We start from the raw sequence: 8,921 nt of genomic DNA on the forward strand, positions 1-8,921 counted from the left end.
TGGGGCAGAGAATCAGGAATTCTAGGATGCACTGGAGAGGATGATGGGAGTGGTTGAGCTTGATGTGATGCTGTGCATTGCAGGGGAATTTAATGTGAATGTGGAAGTCGCAAAACCAGGGGAAGAGGAATGTCTTGGTAAATTTGGTTGGGGAGTGAGGAATAGAGAGTCAAGAGCTCGTGGTGAAGAATAGCATGGTCATAGCCGGTTCATTCTTTCAAAAGCAGGAAAGCCAAAAGACTACCTAAAGTAAGGGATATCATAGAGCAGAACTGCATTTGGTGGTGATAAGGCAGCAACAGTTGTGGAGGGTTCAGGATTGGAAGGCAGTGGTGGGAGAGCATGTTACAATCCAGCACAAGCCTGTGATTTTTGTTGTGTGGATGGAAAAACGGAGGGAGTTTAAGAGCAGGGGTCAGATGATTATTAGGTGGGGCAGTATTTAATGTATCAGAAGGATATTTCAAAGAGCTGTTGAACCGGAACGGAAGCAACGGCAAACTGGAGCTTCCATGTTCGGTAAAGTGGAGTTGGTGGAGATCACAGCGGAGGAATTGCGGACGGCATTGAAGGGGATGAAGGAAGAGTTCCAGGCATTGATATGGTGTGTACAGAGATGGTAATTGCAGTGAAAGTCAGATTCAGTTGGATAAAGAGGCTATTGAATATATTGTGGCATTGACAGCTCAACTAACGTCAAGCTTGTTACAGCGGAAGGTTAAAATCCCACAAAGTCTCAGCGACTTAACTCAGAGGAGATGTTCCTTTCCAAATTATGTACGCGGGGGCCATGAGGAGAGACCTGAGAAACCTGAAAACTTTTAAACCCGACGGGTTTATTTCCCAAACCACAATATTAAATATAGAATCAGGAATATTGGGCATGATGGAGGAGACATCGGAGGGTTATGGTGTTGAAGAAAATTGGGCACCACACACGAGACGCAGTCACTCACAGGAGGGGACAAAAAAATGGGGGACTCAACTTTTGTGGTTGTGGGTACGAGCAAGTGAGAAGGAGGGATGATGAGCAGGATGATGAGGCGAGCAGAAGACGAGGAGACTATGCACATTGGCAGAAGAAACAGGCACAGGGCGAAGACAAACAGGCGGAGGCAGGAAGTACGACCTCCTCAACTTTTTTTCCTCATTCTCGCACACACCAAAAACTCCAAGCCGCATTCTCCTCTGACTTCTCCATGTTATCTGCAGACCAACTCTCTCTCCTACTGTCATCTTCACCTTGGCCTACCAACTGCCAAATAGGCTCCTCCCTCTGTTCAACCTGGGCAAAGTTCTGCCCCTTTTTTGGGGAGGCGGCTATAATTCCACCACTTTGGGAGGCATCTATAACTCCGCCCCCTCGCTTGAGGCCTACCAAGCTCTGCCTCCCCTCTTTTGTGCCAACTCGCCCCCTGGCGCTCCCTGATGGAGGTTGACATTGAGGTTATCCACACAATTTCCTTTACCATAATCTCTGATGAACTATGACCAAGCACCACCCTCTGCATGGCAAGCAAACAAGATAATTATTAAGCTGACTTTTCCCTACTTGTACATTGAGGTGGTTATCCACTCGCACATGGACGATGTTACTCTTTGTATTCCGATCTACCATCTGGGAATATCTACCTCCCTCCCCTCCCCCCACAAAGTTAACAATATGTATGAGAGAGGGTTCAATTCTGAACGAGTGTAGGACAGGGTTAATTGTGCCGATATGGAAGGGGAGGGCGATGTTTAAGATCTGGGAAAGTACAGGAGCATAATGCCCCTTGCACAGGTGTGCTGTGATGTGATGTGATGAAGATGCTGGTGAGGATTTTTGATGGGAGGATAAGGAAGAGGGTGGAGAAATAGATTGGAGAAGAGCAGCAGGGGTTTTGGAAAAAGTAGCAGGACAACAGGTGCGATGTTTGCGCTCTTTTGGAGAAGAGGTTGAAGGTGCAAGGTGAGATGGTGTTGGGATTTGTGGAGCTGGGGAAGGTCAATAATACTGTTGCGAATTCGCGCCCACCGGCATGCGAATGGCCACGTGACTCGAATCGCGGCACGTCGCCCACCGGACGGACAATTCAGTCGTGACCCTCCGGGAACTATCGCCCGGAGCTAGTCATGGGTGGACCTTTCGGCCTCACCACGATCGTGCCAATCGGCCACCCGCGTGGGATAGGGTTGTTCGCCAAACTCGACCTACCTAAGTACCCACGCGGATGGTAGACCGGGCGATCGCACCTCACCGCAGGTCGACTCCGGACACGGGCCGCTTAAGCGGTCCGTTCCGTGCTATTGGGATAACCAAGTGGTGTTATCGTCGGCCTCGACAGTTACGATTAATTATCGGGCATATTAAGCCCACTACAAACCCTTTATGTGAAGCAAGATGGAGATTCAAACGAAGGAAAGGACGCAGCAAAACGGGGAACAATTCAACATAATGCACTTTATTTACACGACACACGAAGAGCACACATATATCAATTTAAAACAAAAACAACAATGCAGAGCTAACCAAATACACGAACACACGGCAACACTTATACAGTTTTACTTTACAAGAAACGGCGCCACAAGATCCATACAAAAAAAAACAAAAGAAAAGGCCACCCTCAAAGACAAGGGGGCAGACGGGGCCCGGGGGCCTTTATGGCGTGGGACTTGGCAGACCGAACGAGTCCCACGAGACCGTTGCAGGTTACCTGCACTCACGCGGTGCGATGGTGGGCGAGCTCTCTCCGGCGCTCCTTGTACGAACGCGCAGGTCCATGCGACACAGCTGGCAGAGCGGCACCTCCAGTCCGTGTCCCCTCCGCGACGTCTGGACTCTCCACTGACTGCAAGCTCCAACGAGCGGGTCGCTCTACGGACCGCTTCTCCAAGACCCAGATGGCAAGAAGACCACAAACTGCCGACTGATACTGACACTCTCACCGACCGCCCTGACCTGACCTCCTCTGACCTGACTTCCTCTGGTGTGACTTCCTCTGGTGTAACTTTCCCCGACCTAACTTCCTCTTAGCGGCGCCTCCGTGCACCCTTTTATTTCCCCGGCACCCCACCCCCCCTTTGCGGAACACGGTGGGGGGGGGGAACATTCCACCAGAGAAATCGGGGCGGGAGTTCAGTTTCAACCGTCATTCTTGTTTTCCAGAGAAATCGGGATGGGAGTTGAGTTTCTACCGTCATTCTTGTTTACCAGAGAAACCGGGGTGGGAGTTGAGTTTCAACCGTCATTCTTGTTTACCAGAGAAACCGGGGTGGGAGTTGTTGTTGTTTCCCTTTTGTGTTCGTGGAGATTTTGATGGTTGCTGGCAGAGTGGTGAGGATGGCGTGGTTGTTGAGAGGCAGGTGTGGTTGTGGTTGTGAAGCGGCGTTGTGGTTGGTGGTTGTGACGTGGTTGGTTCAAAATAAAGATAGAACAGAAAAACGGCTATCTCCAAGCATTGCAGCCCGAATGGATCATATCAAAAATTTCCTCAAAACAACGGGTTTGGGGCGAACTACACATTTACTTAGAGATATCTCTCCTACGGGCCCTTCATGGTGTAATGCGAATTTCCACAGCCGTAACAATACTTTCCTGAGAGAGATGCTGTTGGCGTCACTGAGATGGATGGGAGCACTGGAACCAGAAGTTAAGTTGGTGAAAGGGAACAAAGGAAGAGTTTTCGTTGGTCCAGGGATATCTGAGGAGTGCAGCGTGAACATTTGTTTGAAGCAGTGAAGTGCTCTCAACCCACTGATGTTTATCAGGGTGATGGAGCTGGAAGGCAGGAAGGTGAGCTTGAGGGGCAGTAAGGGGAGGGAGCTGTATGCAGATGATCTGGCTGTTGTGGTTAAAAATGGGCTGGAGATTCAGGAAGTACTGGGGGAGTGGAAGGAAGTAATTTTGGGAGCATGGGCTGAAGATGAGTATGGAGAAGACTGAAGTGAAATGTGTCAGGCAGCAGAGAAAATAAATTGATATCAAATTGAAGGGTAAGCAGATCAGGAAGAGAAATAGGTTTGATTATCTGGTAGAAACAGTGACCAGGGATGGTAAGTCTGAGGCAGAGGTGCAGAGGAGGATTCAGGTGGGTCTGAATGTGTGGAGGGAGTAATGCCAGACAGGACGATATCAACAAAATTGAAAGTGAAGGTTCTGACGATGTGTGTAACAATGGCCTCCCTTTACCGCCTGGAGACAATGGCACTCACAGCGAGACAACAGAAAATGCAGGTTTGCGAGAACAACTGGGTCAGGAGGATTTCAGGTGTGAAGACGGAGGATAGAAGGCTGGTGGAAGAAGTGAGGGAGGATGGTCTGCAGAAGGATTAAAAGGGGAGAATGGTGACATGCCAGCTGAGATGGGCTGCATCTTGGTGTGGATGGGAGAAGAGAGAATAGCAAAGAAAGTGGATAGGTTGAGAAAGCAAAGTCTGAAGGAAAGAGGTAGACTGCAGTTGAGATGGGAGGAATGTGTTAGGAGGGATATCCATGAGGTCGGGGTGGTTCGTGATTGGAGAGGGTTGGCTGAGTACACAAGGAGGTGGAGAAGTATTGTGGTCAAGGCAGGGCAGAAGTGTGGTACCATCAGACCTCATCGATTAAAAAATCAAGAGGAGGAGAAGAAGAAGGTCCTGGGATGTTTGTGGAGTTTTGTTGTTACCAAAAGAAGAAGCACATGAGGCAAATAATTTAACACATCAAATCCTCGCTGAATGTCTGCAATTCCACTGAGAATGATATTTATTTTCATATCAGTGCACCATTAAAAGCGAAATAGCAGTTAATGATATCTCAAAAAGCCAAAACTGGAATAATATTAAACATGATTGATGTAATGAACAAACAGGTAAATGTAAATTTAGTTTATGATTTAGTACTTCTGGGATCTAGTATTTCAGTTGATAATTTACAATTTTTTAAGAAACATTTGCTTGAATATTGAATTGGGAATTAAATTACCTTTAAAATGTTATGGAAAGCAGAGCAGTTGATTACAGTTGAGTGAGTGTTTCACTCGCTTCATAAATAGTTGCAAGCTTTGCTTTGTGCAAAGAGCAGCTGTTTTCATTTTCTCAGGATGTATATACTTGAACAAACGATACACGTTGTGCTCAGTTTAACATTTGTGCTGTTTCTGTTCTTACCATCCGTGAGTGGAAGGACATGCATGCCTCAAACTCGTGTTGAACATTATGGAATCGCACAACATGGAGATATCATGCTTGGTGGACTTTTTCCAATTCACGGAACGATGGCAACACCTCAACATTCCTTCAGAGAACCTCCAGGAGTCGCTCAGTGCTTACAGTAAGTTCTTCATTTTGTTTGTTTCAAGCATTCTGGATAGTTTTACAAATAATCCACTAAAATGAGAATAAGACGTGGAACATTGTTGCATTCTTAAATAAAATACGCCACAAAATTTTATGCCAATGTGGAGGCCTGAAAGGCATTTGATTATAACTTTCAGAATCAAAAGGTTTTTGCAACTTTTACAGTCGACTTGACTTCATGATCTGTTTTGGATGAAGATTACCTAGATGACCATTCTTTTATATTTTCTTTGATTATATTTCCAGTTTGATTCTTGTTCTACAATCATTTTGTTCTTGTTGCTTTGTGTTCAGCTCAGTTCCCTGACAGTTTTATTTTGTGGTCATGATGCAATTCATTTGGTTTCCGTCTGATACACAATTGTCGTTTCTTCTTCTCTCTGTAATACAAAGGCAGGATCTTTCTTCAGTTATTTCTTGTGATTTAATTTTTTTCGTGCAGTCTGTGCTTGTGACCACTTTCATTGTTTTTCGGTAATTACATTATGATTTACGTTATTTCCAGATGCAAAGACAATTCATTTTCAGAAATGTTTTACTTGTTAAATTCAGTAATGTTTCAAACTCATCCTGGTTTTCGTACATATATTCACTTAATCTGAATGATCTGTATTCATTTTTGTGAGTTGCCTTAGCCATTGAATCTCTTCTTTCCTCAACGTTTGCAAGTGTGAATTTCCATCAATGTAAGTATCCGACTTGGCCACGTTGTTTTTTACGTTTTGTTGAGGCTCGTATAAGAGCTATCACAAAGACCATAACGCAAAGGGAGCAGGAGACAAGAGGGGGTGGGAGAGGGATGCACAAAATAAGAAGGAACAGAGCATGAAGAGATCTGTGGAAAGGAGAGGGATGAGGTGGGGTACACAGCGTTAAAAGTATGGACACTTAAGTGATTTTCAGGAAGAAAGGCTGCAAATTTGAAGGAGATGCGTTTGGGGTGGATTAACGGGGGTATAAGAAAAGATCATGTTTGTGAATGGGGGAAGATATGAGATTGTGGTGAACAGCTGTTTTGAAGACCTGGAGGGAAGAGTGGGATTGAAGAAACAGATCCCTCAAGGATAGCTCTCTTCCACATTACCTCCATTTCTGTCCTATTTTTTTGCCAATCCTGTGAACCTGAATTATGGTAAGTGCATGGGAAGTTAGACTAAGACAGGTCAAGAGTCCATTTTCTTGTGGGTTATGTGCATCTTGCAAATCTGGTTGTGTCCCTGTTTCTTTTCATTGCATTGATCTATTGTGAGTTCCCAATCTCCGGTGTTATTTTTTTTAAACTTGTATTCTTTAAAATAATTATTGCTGTGGATTTTGAGCCTGGGAATTGCTTCCACATAACCAAATTCCCCTAAAAACCGAAAGTGCTTGTCAAACCAACCGCCCAGCCAAATTTATTTATCTTTACCGAATCTCAACGCAGGATCGCCATGTGTGTGTGCACAGAAAGCCTTCGCTTGACATCTTGGGCGTTAACAATTGTGGACTCGCATCTCCCAATTTGGAAAGTGAGTCTGTTGTTATTTGAGCCTTTTGCATATACAGGTAATGTACAAAAAATGGAAACACTTGGGTAAATGAGGAACACCAAGTCTATTGAAAGCAACAGCTTCCACACAGGTGTGGCCCACGTTTTAATTCAGCAAACAACTTCGCAGGATGCTTTGCTTCATGTATAAAAATGCTGCACAGGCCTGGTTGCCTATAATTATGGCTTCCTTGGCTGCAAGAGACCTCAGTGACTTTGAAAGAGGGATGATTGTTGGGGCGTATTTCGCAGGAGCTTCATTGATAAAGACAACTCAACTTGCTGATGTTTCATGGATAATGGTGTCTCAGGTAATGCTGGCATGGAACTCTGAGGAAAGGACATCATCAAGAAAGGGCAACAGTGTGTGAAGTACAAGGCAAAGCAGGTAAGCAACTGCAGAACAAATGACTGTAAATTTTAACTTTATGTGCAAGCAACCATTTTCATCAAAAATGGTCCACACAGAACGACACAGAGCAGGATAGCATCATCCATTTGCACTGCACAAGCCACTCACCACACCTGGCAATCCATGTTTGCAAGGACAGTGGTACAAAGGCAATGGATCACCGAGCAGTGGACAAATGTGATTATTGTCAGATGAGTCATCCTTCACCATGTTCTTGACAAATGTTCTGTGTGGCGCCAACCTGGAAAACTCCACAACCCGACAACACAGTGCTTGGTTACAACAGTGAATGGTCTGTTGATTCTGTATTATTGTGTGGTGCATTTTGCTGGCATGGTTTGGGTGCAATCATTCCCTTGGAAGGCAAAGTCAATGCCAGTCTCTCCTTATTGTTGCTGAGTGATCATCTTAATCCCATGTTACAGCAATTCTTTCCTGCTGGGAGGGATGTCTTCCAAAATGGCAATGCCGGCATGCACAGAGCACTTGTTGTTGCCCACGTTGCAGCAATTCTTTCCTGCTGGGAGGGATGTCTTCCAAAATGGCAATGCCACCATCCACACAGCACTTGTGGTCACCCAAAGGTTTACTGAGAACGACACTGATGTTATCCATCTGTCATAGGCATCACATTCACCAGATCTGAACCCAACCGAGCATTTATGGGATATTGTAGAATGACTCCTGAGTCAGTGCATTCCACCTCCATCAAACAGGTGTAAATTGATCGACTTACTCATTGAAGAATGGTGTCACATTTTTCCTGTAAAATTCCAGACACAGGTGGACTCCATGTCATGCCGCATACAGGTCATTCTGGCCGCATTTGGTGGCCTAACGCCATATTAAGTGACTTCACAATAGTGTTTCCATTTTTTGTCGACTATCTGTATGTTACAGTGATGTGTGAAGTGTGAAAACAATTTTCCTTTCTCAAAAAACACCAAAGTATGTTTCATGCATTCTTGTGTTTCTTGTTTGTCAAACCTTTTCAACTTTCATGCCATGTGTTGCCAAATGGTTGCACTGTGACACACAATTTATGCATTTATTTTTGGTTTAATGTAAAATATTTATACCATTCCTGCAAAAATATACCTGAAGAGCTGGATCACTGCAGGTGAAGATGAAACAAAAAATCATGTTTAAAGCTATATTAGCTTAAAGAGGACACCTCTTCGTTTGAATGCAGCACAAGGCTGTGTGTTAGCATTATTGACTGAGGGCACAGCTGTGTCACTGATGCAATGCCCTCTACCAGTTAGGGCAGGAATTTTGAATTTTCCCATGGTGCCGACCACATCTTGTCTAACCTTCACGAAGGACACCATCATATCTTTATCATCCAACAACGAATGCTGACAGATGGGACACCTGTTTAATATCCATCTTAGGGATGGCACACACATTGATTATCACCCTATCTGTGAAATGGTGGGATGAGAGTTTATCACTGGGTCAGCATTCACATCAAATCCAGACAAATTTGAGTTCAGTGTGCATACCTCAAAGCCATCCCATCAATCCCGAAGATTGTGAGTGCCCTGAAAAGAGTATCATGATACTTCACTTGTCTTTTAGGTTTGATCAAGGAGGTTTGCAAAACGTCATGGCCATGATTTTTGCCATAAATGAGATAAATAATAATAAAAACTTATT

The sequence above is a fragment of the Eptatretus burgeri genome, chromosome 1, assembly GCF_056783735.1.
Source record: "Eptatretus burgeri isolate ZD-2024b chromosome 1, Ebu_testis_v1, whole genome shotgun sequence".
NCBI lineage: Eukaryota > Metazoa > Chordata > Myxini > Myxiniformes > Myxinidae > Eptatretus > Eptatretus burgeri.